General features: G+C 32.2%; 2 long non-coding RNA genes across 2 annotated transcripts; one reads left to right on the top strand and one right to left on the bottom strand.

Annotated features, from left to right (window-relative positions):
- Positions 1-265: 265 nt before the first annotated feature.
- Positions 266-927, top strand: LOC129919430 (uncharacterized). The gene is made up of 3 exons (XR_008773070.1): positions 266-496; positions 595-725; positions 817-927. It is a non-coding gene; the product is annotated as an uncharacterized LOC129919430 (long non-coding RNA).
- A 44-nt stretch (positions 928-971) lies between these two features.
- On the bottom strand, positions 972-20,289 carry LOC129919428 (uncharacterized). The gene is made up of 3 exons (XR_008773069.1): positions 20,169-20,289; positions 18,001-20,068; positions 972-1,080 (listed from the first exon to the last, which is right to left on the bottom strand). It is a non-coding gene; the product is annotated as an uncharacterized LOC129919428 (long non-coding RNA).
- Positions 20,290-21,764: the final 1,475 nt, after the last annotated feature.

Raw genomic sequence — 21,764 nt, 5'->3', positions numbered from 1 at the left:
TATTTATTTTATACAGACGACACAGTTGAGATAAAAAAAAAACGTTTCCAATAACAAACTTTACAATATTTTGTTAAGAATTTACTAAATTAAAACAAAAATCTTAAAAAATTATTTTTTCAAATTACATGTACATTATGTTGAACTGCAGATTTCTTAGAATCAATATTATCGAAAAATTTGTTTGTATTTAAAACTTTAATTTACTTTACTCATTAAACAAGTTTTTTTTCTATAAAACCGACAGAAACTTTGATATTTGACAAAAAATAAATTCCAAGATTGGGACTAAAATGTGAATTTCTTAAAGTTAAAAAAATCAAGGTTTTCATTTTTGACAAGATTTGTATTGTACCAGAAAATAGTTGAAATTATACAAACTACTGAATTACCTATTAAAAACTACTAAATTGTAGGAAACCAAGACAGTCTTTAAATTTTTGTAATAGTTTTTGAGTAAAAAGCAAGTAAAATTGCATATGAACTAAATTTATTGGTACTTAAAAAAAAAAAATATTTTGTTTTTATGTCTGTATATGTCCTCGCACCTACACTTACCATATAAAAAAAACGTATTTTTGTTCTATTTAATAGGTGAGCCCAAAGGATGCTGCTTATGTTCTCTGACTTGGGTGAAGGAAAAAGGGTATGAATCTGGTTGCCATCATATCATAGTTACCTAACGAACTCCTCGTCGTCGCCATAGCCATCATTTCGAAGTCAAAGTAAAAAGAAATATAAGAACTTTCTCTCGCTCTTTCATTCTAAAAAATTTCTCTGTTTTTTATGAATACCTTTCATTTTTTTTTTCTGTAGAATTGAAAAAAAAAAAGTCTGAATACCAAGTCCGAGAAGAGTTATTTGAGTTTGGACTACTGCTGCCGTTGATGCTGATGACGTCTTCGACGTCGTCGCTGCTGGTGGGATTTATCCTGTTGGGTCCTGGTTTTCTTGATATAGTCAGTCGTTTTTGATGGTAATGATGCTCTGGTGTGGTGCGAATGTATATTATGCCAGTAACGTCCGCAAGGACCTTAGACGACAACCATCATCAAGTCCAAAGCAAAAAAGCTGTTGTTGCTGGTGATGATTTTAATGATAATTATGAAAATAAAAATATGAAAATGAAGAAAATGAAAAAAAAAAAAAATAAAGAAAAATAAAAATAAAAAAAAATTGCTTGCAAATAAGAAAAATAACAACAAAATTATTGGTAAAAGTACTGAAAACGATAAGAAAAAATGAAAAAGAAGACGTCCGTCGTCGTCGTAGTTCGTAAGTAAAAGAGGAGACACACACAAGTTTTGCACTAAAGAAAAAGAAGAAGACCAAAGATGACAGTGTATAGAGACTTAGAGACTCTATACCCTACCAAAGTAAAGATGAAGAGAAGAAACCCCGCCTAAATATAATGACTTTTTCCTTAACAGCCATCAGAGCAAGTTGTACCGGGAATATTTTTGTGGTAGATGTTTTACTATTTATTTATTTTTTTGTCGTCCTTTTTTTTTTTTGTTTCTTAACTTTTCATATCCCCTGGAGCCTCGAGGTCTTCGAAAGGACGAACAACAACGATGAAGACGATATGGAGGCAGAGACTCTTGGGAAGAGTGGGTAAAAGGGTGCAAATGAAAAAAAAAGGGGTTGACTGACTGAAAACGCCTTAACACAAGTTGACACTTTTTCTCAACATCATCGTCTCCTTCCTATATTAAGTTTTTCTTGTTGTTTGTTGTTGTTGTTTTTTTGTTGCTATTTGTAGGTATAGTTGTTGGTTTTATAGCCTCAAACGGCCAAAACATATACAAAACAACAGCAACAACAACGAAACGAAAAATTGTTGAAATCCTAGAAGAAGAAGAGAGAAAATTTTCTTGGATACCAACTCTTGACGATGGATACTCGTTCTAATGAATATGCTCTGCCATTGAATTGCATGAGGGGAAACATTGTATAAGTAGGTACCTACCATCAGGTTGTGAGATATGGTAGTAGTATGTACCTGCCATCAGCCTGGTTGCCTTACTATAACAGTACAAACACATATAGAAAAGTTTAAGTTTGAAATCTTGAAGGGGGTAAGAAAGGACTGACTCAGTTGGAGAAATACATAACGAATGTAAATTAATTATATGTAGTACATAAAACTGAAAAACATACATAGTTTAAGGTATCTGGGATTCTGAGTAACTTAGTGATTTTATTGCCAAGCATCTCCATCAACCTTTTCTAGATATACCTACCACTATCTACCATCTTTTTTTTTCCTACTTTGAATGTATAAAAATACACACACATGAATGAAAAAATATGTATACGAGCATAATTGAATGTGATTTAATTAAAACGTTGCATTTAAAACTTGAAGAAATTCAGTCAAAAATTCGAAATTAGAATTGGACTGTTTTTCAAGTGATTTTGTATAATTACTTGAAAAAATATAACCACTTTAACCACTTTAAATAAAAGTTTTTTTTCCTCAAAGGGTATAGTTGTCTTGAAAAGTGCATCTCTGCTTAGTCGTTCGGACTCGGAAGTAAATTGTAGGTCCCTTCCATTCTTGTAAATTAATTGCAATAGCTTACAAAAAAATTAAATTTTTTGGACACAAGTGCCGTTATACTTTTCGTATATACATAGAATTCAGAAAACTCGAAAAGCTTACCTAAAAAATGTTTACGGATAGGTTTTCGGGATATGATTTTTCAAAGTTTTTTAACGTTGTTTTTCCAAGCATACTTAGTCTTTGGGCTATATTTTGGATAATAAATGACCAATATGAAGAAAATAACAGGCACCTAAGAACTGAATATATGAGCAAGAAACTCTGAAATATTTTTTTTGAGTCCATTCAGATGGATATTTTTATTTAAAAAAAAAATCGATTTTTTAAAGGAAATTTTTGACAAAAAAATTCAAAATCTTTGAAAATATTTATCAAGTAATTTTTTGTAGATAATTCTAGTTAGTTATAAAAAAGTACTTTGAATAACAAATGCATAAAAATATATCACTGCTTATCACCATTTGTTAAAAGATGCGTTAAACGATAATAGTTAAAACAAAAATACTAAATTTTGAAAGTCGATATTTTGTCCAATTTTAACCGTATTCAATTTTTGTGACCATCATCGAAAAATCAAAATTGTCGTTTTTTCTCTTTTTTTTGAATAGTTTTTCATTCGGTTTTTACAAAAAAGGATCCATATCGATAGAAAATTTATTAAATTATTCATTCAGCCGGTTTTTTTGTTCTTATCGTTGATTTATTACTCAAAATACCTATAGCCCGAATAACAACTATGCTTTCGACAACCTATGAAGTCCGAGTTAATGAGGTTTTTTTTTTTTTTGAAAATAACACCAAAAACTAAAAACAGAAGTATACAAAAAACTAGACCCACTTATGGTTATGTATTTCGATGTCCTAAATCTGAATCCGTGAATCGTCAGATCAGGTCCTGGTTTTGAGTAGAGTTGCAAAATACCACTAAAAAAATATTTTGTTTGTAGTATTATGTTGTACACGCCAATTTTTTTTTTTTTTGTGCCGGTGTTATTATAAACGGTACCTAGTATAGAACCGTTTTTTAAATTTTGAATTTAACCCACTATTTTAATTTCAACAAAATTTTGTATAGGTACAAAAGTATTTATGTTTATAATTTTGATATAAATCAAAAATTCAATTTTGAATAGATACATTTTAGAATTAAAAAAAATCAAAATTTTTCCTGACCGGAAGAACAACAAGATAAGATAAAAATCAAAAGAAAGGTCTCGTTAAGCTTTATTCATGACTGAAAAGTAAAAGATTTTTGGAGGTCTGGTTCCTGAGTTATTACCAACCAAATATTGTTTTTCTTTCTTTGTCTTACATTCTGAAGCCAATATCTTTTGACTAAAGTCTCGAAATTGGTTTTTAATTAAAGATATGTGTTCATATTCAACAGATCTATGTATTCACATAAAAAAATTAAAAATTTATTTTTTTTCGTATTTTTGAGAAAAAAAAATTAAATTTTTTCTGCAGAAAAAAATTTCATTTTTAAAAATTTCCTCCAAATCCATCGAGTAAGATATCAAAATAAAGGTCTCTTCAAGTTGTATTCGTAACTGAAAAACTTACATTTTCTTGGAAGTCTGGCTCCGGAGATATTTAGAATTAAACATATTTTTTTTCTTTCTTTTACATTTTTTTAGTCCTTTTCTTTACATTCTGAAGTCGATATCTTTTGACCAAAGTCTCGGAACGAGTTTAGGCTTATAGATATGAATTCATAGCGAATAGGCCTATGCATTTAAAAAAAATAAATAATTTATTTTTTTCAGATTTTTGAGAAAATATCAAGGTTAACCCCTTGCCAAAAAAAATTCCATTTTTATAAAGTTCCTCCAAATCCATTGAGTGAGACATCAAAAGAAAGGTCTCTTTAAGTTCTATTCATAACTGAAAACTAAAAGATTCTAAGTGGTCTGGATATTTCCAACCAAACGTTTTTTATTTATTTTTTTCCTTGCATCCGGAGCTGATATCTTCTGACCAAAGTCGCGAAACAAGCTTTGGTTTATAGATATGAGTTCACAGTAAACAGGCCTATGCACTCCGGTTAAAAAATTACAAATTTATTTTTATCGTATTTTTTGCGAAAAAGTCAAGTTCAAAAATAATTTTAATAATTTTTTATTATTTTTGTTATTTTTTTCTTCATTAAAAGTAAAGGTTAACCCCTTGCCGAAAAAAATTCCATTTTTAAAAATTTCCTCCAAATCCATCGAGTGAGATATCAAAAGAAAGGTCTCTTTAAGTTCTATTCGTAACTAAAAACTCAAAGTTTCTTGGAGGTCTGTTTCAAGAGATATAACCAAAACCGATTCATGTCTATAGCCGATATCTTTTGAGCAAAGTAAATTTGCTGTGGGCTCTTGGTCTAAACTCATTATTTCCTCATAATGTACTATGTATATTTTCTATATTCATCACCATTTTTGAAGCCTTGACGTCTTCAAATTATAATAAGGACGTAGGTACGCAATAAGAATTCATGTCAGATCTTTACCTTCCAAAATAAAGTCTCAAGTACCTTTTTTTTAAACAACATTTATAAGTGAATTCCCAGCGCTTATGGCGAAAATTTAACGCGGAAGTTGCTACTCATAGTTCATTCTAACTATTACACCTCAAGCACTGTAAAAGCCTTTCAACTGCAACTTAAAGTGAGTGTTCCTATGATTTTATAGATTCCTGTTTTCACAGCAAATTGAATTTACCGTAAAAAAAAAAAGAAAAATAATTCCTTGCAATCAATTGTCCGCCCAAATCGCCCTTCGCTATATTCGCTAAAAAAAAATTATAATCATTTCAATCGGGAGTAATTGGAAAGTAAATGCATTTCGCCGATGATTGGCACACGTCAAAATAGCTTTTTTTCTTCAGCCATAAGCTTCAAAAGTGTGAACATCACCTTAAATACTACACGCGCGCTCACTTGTGGTTACTCAGGATAACAATTTTCAATTTTCCCGTTAACTTTTTCATATACCTACATATATATAAATATGGAGAAGCTGGCATATAATGTTGATTGTGTTTTCGCCGTCACTCGGTGGCTATGTTGCGCCAAACACAGAAGTGTAATCAACTTGACTATCATCCGTACGATCCAAACGGTGCGATATTAAGGCCCCGGTATCCCAACACTCTATGTGCGCCCAGTTAACATAGCGCACAGCTCTATTAACCCCTGATTTAGTGATAACGATCGATCGATTGAGATGCACATCCTCTAACCGTTTTTGTCCATCCGTCGTTTTTTTCCTTCATAACTTCGTTCAAGTCCAAAAATGATGATGATGATGATGACGTGAAAGGAAATTACTATGTTGTCGCACAAGTGCTAGTATTGGAGGTTGCGTTTGGAAAGTATCTCTCCCGCAACACCTAATTGCCATCCTATTAACCTGACTTGCACTCAATAAAAGTTCAATAACAAGGCTGCCAGTCCTGCGATTGCATGGCCGAGACGCCTCTCTCTCGTTTACGAGCTGGTATATAGAATATCCAAACTATGGTATAGAGGTGATATGAGAGCCAGAACCTAGCTTAGGCTAACTAGGCGAAGGCTTTTAATAATAATAAAATCAAAACAAAAGCAAAAGAAAGAAAAAACAAAGCCCGCAAGAGTGTAATGTTGCGGATCACGACGCAAACTGCGACTGGCGTTAAACATACAGATTAGGCCACATATATCTGGGGGCCATGGCAGCAGTTTAGTTAACCGAGTGCGTGCTGCAAGGTTTCGCGCGCCTATAACACACCATTGCGAGGTTTTGTGAGAGATGAACGATGTGTACACATGCAGAACACGTTCGAGATCGCCAATCGACACACGATGAGGAGGTGGAATGATGTTGTGAAGTTTTTATTGAACAGGGGAGGTCTAACGGGCATGCGCCAAGGTTTGATAGGGGGCCCAAAAGTGAGCAGTTATACAAATCAGAAATGGCTAACCTCATACTTACAGCCTAACTTTGAACAAAAATTTCCCTAGTAAAAATGGAATTCTGCCGGACCAATGCTACAGATCTGCCACACGACTTTTTGAGAGCCAAACCACTACCGCACCATTTTCTAAAATCACTATTTCGCCGCACCATCGTCGCACCTCAGCCGCTCCATGTTAAAAAAATCACTATTCCACAGCTGCCCCATGTTTAAACACCACTATTCCGTCGCACCATTGCCGCACAACAACCGCACTATGTTCAAAAATCACTATTCCGTCGCACCATCACCGCACCGCAGCTGCACCATGTTCAAAAATTACTGTTCCGGTGCACCATCGAGGCACCACAGCAGCACCATTCGAAAATATCACTATTCCACTGCACCATCGCCACACAACAACAACACATTGTTCAAAAATCACTATTCCGTCGCAACATCGCCGCACAACAACCGCACCATGTTCAAAAAATACTATTCCGGTGCAGCAAAATCTACATTTTTGAACATTATGACAAATCCACTCCTGGAATTTTTAAAGTAACTAGACGATCTTATGAATTCCGAAGTAGTAATTCATTTCAGTTCGATCACCGTAATTTGTATCTGTATGATGTTGGCCTCTTATACCTTCTACGTATGATGACGAAGCTTATACATAGAGGAGGGTGCAATCCGCGCCAAACAACCAACGTTTCCATCCGTATCCATCATCATTTGCGGCATTCACACTCTTTCACTTCGCTAAATGATGTATATTTGCACAAAAAGTTCGTTCCGGAATATGCGCGGTGTACGGATGATGGCATATGGACAAGAGGAGTTGAGGGGAAGAGAATACGCTCAGGTTCCTTCTGGCTGATGATCGTCGTCGTCGAGGAAAATGGACTTATGGAATTATCACAATCTCGTTTAGTGTGTAATTTAGCGACCGCTTTTGATCTGGCGCATGCATGCTGCATGCAGCATTCATCTCAAACCATCATCCAAGGAATCTCCTCTCCGCATTCGCAGTTTGCCAGTGCAATATTAGCTATAACTGCATGGTAACTCTATGAGGATGTGAATTATCCATGCAAGTGGGAGGATTTTGGCTTATGTTTCCTAAATATGAACTAGAAGATTGCTTTAACTGAGAGGCTTAAAAAAATGTACAAGTCTATGAAAATGGGTTTTATAGGCTTACATCCTATCCATTTAACCAATTTTTTTTTTTATTTTGTTGGGTGAAATGCGGCTGCTTCTTGCTGCTGGTTGATGTGCAAAGAGTATTCTGTTGCAACTGTTGCTGCTGATAGCTGCTTGTATTTGGTGGTAGTGGTGGTGGATGGTGGTGTATAGGGAGGTCTATATTGGTTTGGTCTAGCCGCTGGCTACATACCGTTTAAGCTGTCAATTTCATCGTTTTCCGGTGTCTAAATTGTATTACTGGACAAGAGTATTGTAAAGGAGATTCACTTCTCGAGTTTGGAGATTATTTGAAGAAAAATTGCCGAAAATTGATTTTTGGGCTTGACAGAAAATTGTAGGTTACAGCAATTCCTCCCAATTCTTGCATGCTTAGTGCAAGTTTAGCTGCAATTCTTCATACTGATTTTGGTCCCTATGATTTGTGTCACATGAATTTTAGTCACTGAAGTTTCACATTGATTTAGATAATTGTGATTTAAATCACTTTGATTTGGATCACAGTGATTTTGAACACGTTGGTTTTGATCAAAGTGATTTTGGTCAGAGTGATTATGATCACTTTGATTTTGATCACATTGATTTTGACACACAGTGATTTTGATCATAGTGATTTTTATCACGTTGATTTTGATCACTGTGATTTTGATCAAACTTATTTTCATCACCGTGATTTTGATCAAAATCTTAATCAGAGTGATTTTGGTCAAAGTGATTTCAGTTTCAGTATTGTTATCAAGTTTTCGACTTATGATTTCTACTGGTGATTTTGTTTGCTATTATTTTAGCACTAAAATATTTGTAACTGTGGTTTTGTGGCAGTAAATTTAATCACATTAACCACAATATTATTATAGGTAGGTAATTGTATTAATTTTTTTGACTTTTGTTTTCGTCATAGTATCGCAATGATTTTTAGAATCGTTATAAATATTTTAATGATGCTCCGAAATTTTCGTCACATTGATTCACAGTAAATTTGTTGGTGGTTTATAGCAATAATTTCTGCTACTGTTTATTTTGATCATAGGGATTTATGTCACTGCTATATTTTAAAGTTATTATTTTTTTGACTTGATAACGTCTTATAAATCGATGAACTATGGCAGCCACCACAAAAAAGTGACGCCATTTTCTAGCGTCACACTCTCGCACTTTCGCAGTGCGGCAAAAATTTTAAATTCAAAATTAAAAATAAACTATTAGAGATACAAAAATCTCCTAAAGCTTATTTGAAAGATAATAATCTAAAGCCTAATCCAAATGAAAGATTTTTAAAAATTCCGTCATTTAATAGAGTAAACAGGGGTACAACGGAAAGATGAAATTTGGGCTAAAATCTAAACGCGTAGTCGTAGAGAGTTGATTCTTTTTGTTATAGATAGAGGAGACTGATTTAAGGATAACTGCATTTAAGAAAAAATTCAAAAAATTCTGGAACTCCGCTATAACGTTTTGTTTGAACGTTGATCAGGTGTTGTGGGTATGACAAAATGTTGATTATGGGTAGGGGAAATTTTTTTTTGACAATTCTTAAGGTGCCAGGTGAAAGATGAAAGAAAAAAAATTAGGCGTCTCATACGGATTTTTTTCCAACACTCTGCGTTTCGAAATATGAATTTTTGAAAAATACCTACTTTTTTAGGGGTATTTTTGGGTAGTTTTTGATTATTAGATTTTTTTTGGAGCGTTCAAAAAATCTTAAGTTATATGGGACATATAGGGCGCATACATGTGCAAAAAATTGAAATCGTTAAAAAGTTTTGACTGAATACGGAGAAAAATAAGTTTAAAAAAAAACAAGTTTTTTGGCCGTTTTTAACCGATTTTCATCGTTTTTTATTTTTACCTTTTTTTTTAATAGATAGAGGAATATTATACATGGAGTAATGATAGACCATGCACTACGACTATATGTGTGCGAAATTTCAATCATTTTCGTGAACACAATTTTGAGATAACGGTAAAAAAAAATTTTAGAATTCAACAGGTTATAACTTTTTACCAAGAGCAGATAAAAATTTGATTAAACATTTATGAGCATCCTGACACAATTGGTATCATTTCATTTGGTATATTACACATAACGCTAGACTAACTACAAGCCACACAATGTTAAATCAAGAAACTTGCCAAAAACATCATACCACCAGTGGAGATCTGTTGCGCCATGAACAGCCACCAGTGTGGGAAGTACCGTAATCTCAGTCTGGATATTCCACATGGTTGACTTTAAAAAATTCTAACTTCTCTTGTAGGCATCTTTGAAATAAGATTGATAAATCATATGAAAGGTGAAATAATAAGCTTTCTCATGGTATATATTTTTTTTATAGGTTGTCAAACAAAAAAATTGATTCCATAGCCTGAGAACATAAAAATAAAGGTTTTTTTTGCTTTTTTCGATGAAATTTCATCGAGTTTAAAAAATTCTAGCTCTTTTTGTAGATGTCTCATAGACTTGATCTATATATATATTTTAAGCTAAGACAATAAGCTTTCAGATGGTGGATTTAATAGCGTGAGAAGATAAATTTACATGTTTTCTTTGCTTTTTTTGATGAAAATGATTGTTTTAAAGAAATTATTTTAATACTTTTTGCTCATTGTAAAAATGGTTTTATTATTTAGAAGAAATATTTGGCTTTTTAATGGTGTAATTTTTTTTTTTTTTTGAGCTTTTAAAATAAAAAAAATTAATATAATGAGAAAAGAAAAAAGGTATTTTTTTTTAGCTTTTTCTTGTAAATTATGATTGTTTGAAATAAATAAACCCTTCAAATGGCTCATTTTAAAAGCACACAACCTGTTTTCTATCAGGTAAAATCATCGTCCGTAAACCAGCTTTACAGACAACCTCTTTTTTTGATTATAACTTCAAATATCAGGTGTAGCTTCTTAAATTTGTTAAATCTATTTCTTTTTTTTTTAGATTCACGAATAGCTATATGAGTAGGTATACCTACAACATTGCTCTACCAAAACTGCACACATCCATCGTCCATCGAACATTATTTTTTTTTGCTCCAGTCCATCTCAAGACTCAGCTGAATGAGCAAAACAGCCCAAAACGTTTACATTTCATGCAGCTTCAAATAAAGATCGCATCTTTTTCAATCCGCAATATAGAAAAAAAAAAAAAAAAAACACCTCATCCTTATAGAAAAACTATGAAACCACCAATCTTCCACAGAGTCCTATTACCTAGAGATATTTCAGAGGTAGGTATAATAATTCGTGTGTGTAAATTTAGATACATGATCCGTGTAGGGGAGAGTGGGGCTAAATGTAACAGGGGTAAGAATTAACAGCTAAAAAAAGCGATGTTCCTTTCAATATTAAGAAACGCGTAAAGGAGAAAAATGCTCAATTTTTGCATATCTACCGGCACATTTTCTTCAGATGAAGATTAGACGACAGGGTGAGAAGTTACACTAGTGGTGCCCAAAAAATGCATGTTTGTAACTTTTTTTTTTAATTTTATTTTTGGTCTACCTCTTTACCCGAAAAAGATAGAGTGCTAAGTGTTTTTTTGTTATATGCAAATGTGTTTTGGCTCAAATTGCGTGTATATGTTATGTCTACATCAGTTTCGCTTTTTTTTTAAATTGATTTTATGTGCCAAATTTCATGCTGGGGCTAGTTGTAACATTTTTCCGGGGCAAGTTGTACCATGTAAAAACCTACCTATACTGAAAAATTGTTTACCTAATATAATTAACAACCCTGAATATGAATGCTTGTAAATGAATTTGTATTTATTTTGAAATTGGAAACACATTTTTGAACCACCACTTGAATTCATAAAGCTTATAAAACAATTTATGAATTCAAATAACTTTTATTTAAGACTACTGTCAAATTTTCTCTGGAAATCTTGGATTTGCTCCACTTTTTACAAATTTGCACCAAAATTTCATGACTGAGGTTTGTTTTTATTGTTATTAATTAAAAATAAATAAATATAAACAAATAAAAGTATTTTTCTCTTATTTTTAGTTCTTGGTACAACCTACCCCGGTATGTGTTACACTTTGCCCCGTATGTGGGGTAAGTTGAAACAACACGATTTTTTTTTTGGAAGCTTTATTTTTTAACATTACCGTTATGTTTTGCTAAATTTTTATGATGCATCTTGGAGCTAAAACATGGGTCTTTAATTTAAATAAGGTCTGGTTGACCCACTTTCAAATTTGTAGGAGAACCATCGATTTTAGAAAAAAGTGTTACATTTGGCCCCACTCTCCCCTACTTAGACTCTAAAGTAAAATACTCCCTCAATAAAATAAATGCCTGTCAGAAGGGGAGCCAAAAAGACTATGGTTGAAGCCAGTACCTACTTTTTTGATTTATTTACTCACGGCGTGTATATTTATCAAACTCTAATTAATCGGTGATAAAAAACTGACCGACTGCGCCAACGAACCCAAACTCTCCACCATCTGGAATGATGGCAAAGAATATCCACACAAAACATATACCCATCTTATACATGTTTTGAAAAGATTGGTGTTTCCGTCCGTCCGTTCTTCTGTCTGTCGGACCGTCTGGCATCTTTGTCTGGCCTCGAGAGTTAAGTTTGCAATCCTAAGTTGCAATCAATTTATTACTCATGAATTATGCCCTTTTAAGTGCCATTGAGTCGATAATAATACCAAAGCCGGGGGTAATTGCTCGCACCGCACCGCAATATTTCCATGGTGAAGAATAAAAGAAGAATATCTACAACAACAAAAATGATGAGGAAGGCGAAACCCACCTCTAAATTACCCTGATCGAAGATAACCGTGGGAATGCCAGCTTAAAATAGATGAAAAAATTGAACCCCTCTGTATTGCTTATGACATCGACTCGACATCGACAAGCATATGACAAATTTGCCAAAATTACACCCAATCACATGGAAAATTGCAATCGTATTATCAAAACAAACCACCCCCACTTGAGGTTTTTGCCCTTTTATATTGTTGTTGTTATTCGTTTTGTTGGTTATATTTATATATTTTTGCACAAGGAACAAGATGACATTACCAGTCATCGAGAAAAATAAAGCGATGACAAAGACACGAGAGAGGACTCTCTCGATAGCAACACGGTAACTATACTATAATATAAACCCTCCCCCTCGCATCGATAACATGTCAGCAACGCTTTGCCAAATTTATTTATTACCCAATTTTCTTGAAAGGATATGCCAAACAACACAAGGATAAGGATAACACAGATCTCTCGCAGTTAAACCATCTCTAAAAGTTACCCCAACTTCAGTTCTATCTTTCTTTACCCTTACTGTTCTTTTTTTTTGAAGAAGAAGAAAGGAGGGATGCTGAATGTTGGTACTGGCTGCCAAGCAACTGCCTTTAGCGAAGCTATTGTGCAAAATGTTTGCAAAAATAATGCACCCCTCTATTCAGCCAAAAACTGTAAAACTGTCACTTTCAAATTTATATTAAAAAGGTGTATTTCACCAGATTGCAGATTTGTTGATTTAAAAATATCTAAAACCTATATTAAATGAGATATAAGCCCTAGTTTGTTCACATTCGAGTATCTTCTAATCAAGGATATTCCTTGAAATAGTCCTTGATTAAAAGATAATAATCGAGCGTGAACAAACTGGCCCTAAGTCCAATAATGGTTACTAGCAGTGAAAATTCTATTCTATTTAAATGCTTAATATCAAGATCAATCATTTTCTCAGTACTTATAAGCTTTTCATACCTTTATAGTGAAGCAATCTGCAGAAAATTTTTGAGTGGGCCTCGATACATACTTCCTTTTTATCAATTTCAAAGGGAGCGGGTCAAAATTCTGGCTTCAAAATTCTATCTTTCAAAATTCTGCATTTTTTTTGAAAATTCTGTTTTAAAAAATTGTGCTTTTTTTTTCTATTCTGTCTTTCAAAATTCAGCTTTTAAAATTGATTTAAAAAACAAACAATGAACATACCAAAAATTGACAAAGTGATAAGTGAGTAAATAATCAAATAAGCAGCGAGGAGGTGATTTTACAAAATTCTGCAAAAAATTAAAAAAATGGTTTGGAATTTTAATTTTTTGCAGAATTTTTAAAATCAGAAATATGAAAAGCAGAATTTTGACCCCAACCCAATTTCAAAGCCACTTGTGACCAGGCGCGGATCAAGAAATTTGGTTGGGGGCGGGGGGGGGGGGGGTCACAGGATTAAAAAAACTTACTTCAAAGATAATTACAAATAATGGTCAAGTGCTCAAAATATATGCTTCATTTTAGCTAACATACAAAATTTTATCCAAAATCTTAGATCAAATGTATTTTCGAGAGGATTTTGTTTCGGAGCTTAAATTAAGCTCAATACTCTGCATACCTAAGTAGCCAACTTGATTTATTTCATTAAGAGGTGTTTTTAGAAACATACATACAAAATTAAAAAATTACGATTCAAAATATAGTTGGCATACCATCTGTTGTATCTTATTGTTTACACACTACATAAGTCCGTGTGTGAATTGGGTTAAATATTTAGCCGAGGTTAAATTTTTGACAATACATTTTTGAATAAAAAAAATTTTTTCACCTGTCAAACATTTACCCTGCTCTGGGACCCTGTTAAATTTTTATCTTCAGAGGATATATTATTTGCAGAAGGATTAATGTATTTTATTAATAAATAATCAAAAACAGAAAATAAAGAAATAAAATTGGGAAAGTAATGCAACATTATGAGTTTGTATTATAGGCAAAATCAATATTTTTCATTATATTTCACTTTAGCTGTGTTTTATTTTCCTCGTGACAAAGATACAAATGTTAAAAACTTATCCTCGGCTAAATATTTAACCAAATTAAAACTAAGAAAAAAAAAAAAAATGTCCCGTTTTCGTAATATTAAAAAATAAATATATTTTTCTTAATCCAAAAAATAAATTTTTCTATATTAAATTTTTAATTAATACAATACAAGCTTTTGTTTAAGAAAAATCTGTTGAAATTATTGAAGTTGTCATTTTAAACAAAGTTAGAAGTTAATAACCGTTCTACACTGTGTGAAACTTCCTTGTTAAAATACACGGAAACCACTTTGATTCAAATGTTTTTCGGAATGATTTTGCGTTGAAGACCATCATTTAAAAATTTATTTTTATTCAAAATTGAATCAACGTTGACCATACTACATTTTACATTGCGATTGCAGTTGCATGTTTTTATAAAAATCGCAGGGACCGGTTTGGAAAAAAATTACCTTTATTTTTACAAAATTCTGTTCAACTGTATTAAAAGTACGAAAATAGTTCAGAAATGTTTGAAGTTTCGATATATATCGATGATGATCAATTTGAATTTTAGAAATGTGATCTTTGAAAGCAAAAGTTAGCTTTAAAAAAAATTTATAAATTAAAATAAATTTCCTCCACACAGGTTTGTTACAAAGAAAAGTGTATTTCTTCATAAACCAAAATATGAAATTAAGTTTTTGCTATAAGTTATGATAGATCGTTCGTGGATATCATGGAAAATTATATGGTTTTCAGCTTTTTAAAGTTTTCATTAAAAAAATGTGTAAGAAATCAAACATTTTTTTCATGCCCTGATTATATGTTCAACTAAAAACGACTTCTTGCTAATATGCCCATGAATCGTTTCCTAAAGCATAGTCCATAACAATAAAGAAACCATTCATATGGTTTAGAAGCTCGTTTCAACCTTTTGCCTTACAATTTTCTGTTTTTCTCCTCGCATGTGTGCGCCTAGCCTTACATTGCTGTTTCTGTAGGCTGAAAAAGCAATTACCGAATAACGCCTTTTCGAAAAATTAATAAAAAGCTTCATCACTTATCTTCGCAGACTGTACTGTTGTATGGTTTGTAAAAATAAACTCTCTCGCAAAAGGATGAAATTTCTCTTAGCGTACTCGAAACGAAGATCTTAGGCACGATATATGCTCCGGTTTTCTTAGCCATGAAAATACCTATTTCGCAAAGAAGATTATACTGAAAAACTGTACTAGCCATTCAATTACAAGTTAGTGTTTAAAAAGAAAGGCATTGAACCTTTACTATATTGGCCTAAAAACTGTTAAAGTAGTCAAAAATGTAAATTTTCAAAAGTATTTTTTATATTTTTTACGACACAAAAATTACGCAGAAATCTAAGATTTTGGTTGAAAAAAAGAACCATTTGTATTATAGCTATACAAATATTTTTTCTTATGAACCCTTTCAAAACATGTTCAATGTAGTTGAGCCTTTGAATATTAAAAATTACGGAAACCCTCTGCACATCACCAAAAGCACAATCACGTAATCTCTCATGGACCAACCAGGTACCAAGTTGAAGTTAATCTCCAAATTTTGTAGTTGCAAAATTGGAGACAACGAGGATTTTATAGAGGAGTCTACAAGAAGCTTTATTAAAACGATCGATGCACAATGCTTAACGAATGGCTTAAAAATGATGCACCTTACTTCTCAATATAATAGTTAACTGTAATCTTTATTTTGTTGTGTGTTCTTTTTAGGTAACAAGAAAAACAATTTTTTTTAAAGCTAGAAGTTACCAAAGTTGTATCGATGCATCTTTTACAGAATAATGTTTTCTTGAAGAAAATCTGCTTTTTGGTATTACAAAAATGATTTTATAAATTAAATAATGATTGAAATAAAAAAAAAAAAAACATAAAGTTCAAAAGTAAAAATATTTGAAGAGTCCACGGCAAAAATAACTCCCCTTTAAGCAATTAAAGACAATTTTAACTGGCAAAGGTAGACTATTCTATTGATTTTTAAAACATTGTACTGTTCACTGTTATTAGATAGTAGATATTAAATACTAAGAGGCCTTAATCTAGTCTAGAGAGTTGGCAATAAAGCGCTCGCATTGACTTTTAAGGAGGTGATTTTTCTTTTGTCAGTCAAATGTCAAATGTGTTTATTACATTAAAAAATATTTACTGCGAATAGAGAAAAATTGCATTGCAAATATTATTTTTATTGCAAAAACAAAATGAAAATAAAATTCAATGCAAAATCTGTACAGTAAATATTTTTTTCCATAATATTGGTAGAATTTCGTAAAATTTGGACCATTCGGCCAAATAGATAATTGTTTAACAAATTCGATGATTTATTGTGGAAAAAGCATTAATTGCATACATTTTTTTTTCTAATGCAAAATATTTTGTATTTGCAGTAACATATTTTGAATGCAAAATATATTTATAATAGGGTGGGTCAAAAAAATCGAAATTCTTTTTTTTTTTTGATTTGGTACTCCGAAAAATCGATTGCTAGACCCCTCTAGAATATACACACCAAATATGAGCTCTTTATATCAATGGGAAGGTCCTCCGCTTTGCAATTTTCTATTTTTACATCAAACTTCTACTAAAAAAAAATTTTTTAATCTTCTAAACGGTTAAAGCAATCAATTTGATTCCAAGGAATTTTTTGTAGAACGTTTAAGCCCCTACAAGAATATATCTTGCTAATTTGAAAATAATGAAGTTTCAGTGAATTGGAAATTTTTTTAAAAATATAAAATGTTTTTATAATTTTTTTTTAACTTTGACCTCGAATATCTTTAGAATGGTTAGATTAATGAAAAAAAAATAACAACACCTTTTTTGTGGAGGAATCAATTTCCAATAAGAATATATTTTGCGCGTTTGATTATATTATAATTTTTCAATTTGTTACAAAATTAAGAACAAAAAACGAATTTTTCAAGATTTTCTCGATTTTTGGACCTCAAATATCTATTCAACGGTTAGATAAACGAAAAAAGTGTATAAGGCCTTTTTTGTAGAGCGTTCAATTTCCTACAAGAATATGAAAAGAAATTTGCTAAAAAGTCAATTAATACAAAAAATTATTTTTTTTAGTAGAAGCTTGATGTAAAAATGGAAAATTGCAAAGCGGAGGACCTTCCCATTAAGATAAAGAGCTCATATTTGGTGTGTATATTCTAGAGGGGTCTAGCAATCGATTTTTCGGAGTACCAATTCAAAAAAAAGAATTTCGATTTTTTTTGACCCACCCTAATATCTATTTTGGGAAAGGTAAAATTGATTTTCAAAAAAAGAGTTGTCATTAGATAGTACCTACCTACTCTTGTATGGTTGGAGTAAACTTTTCGACTATAGATCTGTTCTAATTGTATCTAAAGTCTAGAAGATATTGGGGTAGACGGATAGTTCAGAAAACCCTTATCGTTTAAACTGTCTAATTTGTCCTTTTGGAGAAATTCCCTTTAGTTCATCCTAATGTAATCTTCGAGGGTGAGGGTAAATCGCATTTGCCAATTTGCGGGCTAAACGGAGGAACAATTACCTTTTTTGGCACAAATAACCCCATTCCATTTCCAATGACTCTGTCTTGTTTGCCAATTGGTGGTGGTTGTATAGTGCTGATATAGTGATGGTATAAATACATTTGAAATCAAATTGGGGTGGGTGTCAGTTTGGCGGCAGGATAATCCTCATCGATAGTTCATGTTCATTTTTTTTTGCTCATACAAAAGCAACAAGATCCTAGTGTTTGATACTATTGCAAAAATAATATATATGAAAAACCACCAAAACAGCAATAATGCCATTTGTAAATATTCAAGAGGGTTGTTGGCGGCGAAGAGAGTGTGTGTGTTGGTTGGTTGGTTGGTTGGTTTGTTTGTTTTTGTTTTTTTTTTTTTATTCAGTGCTGGTTTGGTTGCCAATTTCTTTTGTGGCCTGTTTTTCTGCATCGTTTTGCAATGCGGGTGCGGTGCTATGGTGCGTTGTCAATTTTGTAGTCCTCCTCCATCCATCTGTATACAATCTCTATATCCATCTACATCCCCCGGGTGCTTGTTCGATGACAGCACAGAGGGAAAAATAAAATCCAATGAAAATATTACCCCCGGATTGATGATGGTTGGGGGTGGAAATTGCCTTGCGGAGGTTGCTCGCAGGAGATGCGTTGAAATTTTCGCACAAAACGATGACAAGTTCCGATGCCAAAATCTTGTTTCCTTTTTTACTGGTTGCTGGCTGCAGTGTCGCAGCAAATTTGATAAAAAGGAATGAGAAAGGAAGGTCACTCTTCGTTGTCGTGTCCTTGAATATATCCTCCATAGGTCCAGGCTTCAAGTGCCCTTCGCAATTTATGTTTTTTTTTTTTTCTGTCTCCTATTCATGAAAATGGCTGGCAATTTTGCCTTTGAAGTTCTACCTCGACTCGATTTAAGTTCACTGCGTGCTGCGTAGAGTCCATGCAACAGGTCCTTTTGTGAGGGGTATGGTTTGGTCTCTCTCTCTTTTATTCTGTTGAATAACAAATTGTGGGAATTAGGACTTTATTCGCATAAAATCCGGAATTTTATTGCTCTTTTTTTCTGGTTGTTGTTTTTTTTTTATAGTATCCAAGACAGAAGGAGGCTTTGGCAGAAATGGACGGCTGCCATCGTTCGTTCTCTGTTGCCAATTTTTGTACTATATCTGTCTGTCTGTTTTGTGTATTGTATTTGTGTGTGTGTATAGCGTATAGCGATTGCCCTCCTTTGCCAGATAAATTATTCGCCGTTTTCATTCAATTATCCTTTATGGAGTGTGGATGGCGGAAGCAACAGGATAAGGTCAGAGAAAATGATGACGACGATGATGACGATGGCACTGACGACTATGGTAACGGCACGTTCCGTAGTTTTTTCTCTTCCGTATATTACAAAGAAGTTTTACAGAAAAAAAAAAAATCCTATTTTGCTTGGACAAGGTGGACTTTCAGTGGTGTCGATGTCCCCGCCTTAGGTCATCGGTGGTTGTTTTTTTTTTTTTTTTTTTTTCATTTTCATTTTATTCTGTGTCCTGTTTAAAATGCCGCCGTTCTTTTTTCTTACCACAAAAAAAAAATAAAATCGAAAATCACCCCTTGAATTCAGGAGGGTATTTTTAAAAATTATTTTTTTTTCTTCCTCATTCCTACAGTAGTCTTTTTTGTGCCTTTCACTTTTATTTCTTCCATGTTTCTCACACCCCGCGGGTTCGGACATGGACATTCAATGACCCTTTTCAAGTGGCGAAACTGCTGTTGTGGTTTGTTTTTCTTTTTTTTTTTTCTTCATTGTTCGACTTTACACCGTTGTCTAGGTCATGACCTGGTGTTTTTTTTTTTTTTTGGTTTTATGGATGCCAATTAATGCATTCCTCCGTCATGGTACTGTTGATAGATTGCAAGGGTTGTATACTGGACTTACCCTTGTTTTTTTTTTTTGTATTTGTTGTTCATTGCTAATTGAGTTGTGTTGGTCAGTTTGGCAAATTGGTGTGTTAAGTCGTTGATCAGAAGGCATAGAAGAGGAAATTTTTAATGAGATTCTGGAATTAGTGGTGGATTATTTTGGTCGTTACTGATGGATGAGTTAAAGCTGCAAAAAATAATTTGATAATTTGGGAATGAAGTTTGAAGGAAATTTTTGTATATTTGTAACATAACACACAAAATACCTAAAATTTCATTTAACATACCCGTATCGATGTGTTATCCAAAAAAGGGCAGCCAATAATAATACTTTGCAGATTGGTCTTTCTTTTCGCAACACCATCGATATAACGAATAACTAAAAAGAAACAAAAACGAAAAACTGAATTTAAATATTAAATTTTAATTTATCAAAAAATTCACTATTTTTTCATATTTTTATCTCTAAGCCTTCCTGGTCCTATTTTGATAAGAAGTTACTAGAGCAGGGGCTATATTCTGTGTCCAGTGTTGGGTAAATGGTGGATGTTTGATCATTCATACGTATAAACTTCTTGATGAAATAGGGCCAGGAAGGGTGAGGAATAAAAATTTGAAAAAATTAGGGCATTTTTTTTTCCTGATTTGGAACCAATCTAGGGGGAGTTCCCAATTTTTTTTCCTAGGCATATTTTTGTTTATTTATTAAGTATTTTAATACATTAACACTCAGTACATTAATTTGTTTCACTGTTTCTTATATTAAAAGTATTATCTTCAAATGTAACGGGTGTGACTGTCCAATGTCACACAAGTTATATCTTATTTGAAGATAATATTTTCAGACAGCACAATAGTTAGAAAATAGTTTTAATATTAGGCAAAATGAAAAAAATTAATGTACTGAGTGTTAATGTTTAATGTATTAAAATATACTTAATTTAGTAAATAGGTAAATAAATAAGAGCGAAACATATACAAAAATATGCCTATAAGCTCTCATGGAATTCTCAGTTAACTTATCTACTTCTTCAGTAGCAATGAAAAACAAAAACAAAAAAATCAATATTTGGACACAGTTTTAAATAAAATGTTTTTTACTTTCAATAAGTTTTGTATTAAAAAGTATTAAAATATAAGTATAATATATGGTATTGAAAACGTATTGCTAGGTGCCAATTTTGTTAAAGTTGTTGTACCTACTTTCAGAGAGAAAAAAACAAAACGTAAAGGGGCTAAGAAATACAAGTAGCAATAAGTTGAAAAATCGAAAAACTAATAAAATCACTTTTTAACGGAAAATTTTAAATGTGATGTTTTAACGTAATCATTTTCCAATCACAACCTCGACTGAAAAAAAAATTAAAAATACATATAAACATTAAATATTTTTCATACAAATTTGTATCGAGATATTATGACCCTAGAGACACAGGTAAATGATCTCTAATTTTTTCGTATAGCTTAATTCCACATATTTACAAATAAAATGAGTTATGAATAAATTTCAGCGCACAAAGAAAATTAATTTAAATTTTATTTGTGAATGAAATATTTCGCAAAAGTTATTCAACTTTATAGTTGAATGGATATAGTTTTTTTTTTCTCTTGATCAAATTAGACATTAAAATATAGGTTTCTTTAAGCTCTATTCATAACTGAAACACCAAAACTTTCTTTGAGGTCTGGTTGCTATAATTTTTCCAACCAAACATTTTTATTATTTTACCTATTTTTGTTTTATTTTTTGGTAAAATATATCTATTACCTTATACCAACATCGAAAATTACGTTTTTCAAACAAAATTTTTGACGCATTATCAATGACAACCATATTAGTGACTTTGATCATCATAAGATTAATCATAACATGCCTTTTAAAT

The sequence above is a fragment of the Episyrphus balteatus genome, chromosome 4, assembly GCF_945859705.1.
Source record: "Episyrphus balteatus chromosome 4, idEpiBalt1.1, whole genome shotgun sequence".
Classification (NCBI taxonomy): Eukaryota; Metazoa; Arthropoda; class Insecta; order Diptera; family Syrphidae; genus Episyrphus; species Episyrphus balteatus.
This window is presented reverse-complemented; position numbering and strand designations above follow the sequence as displayed.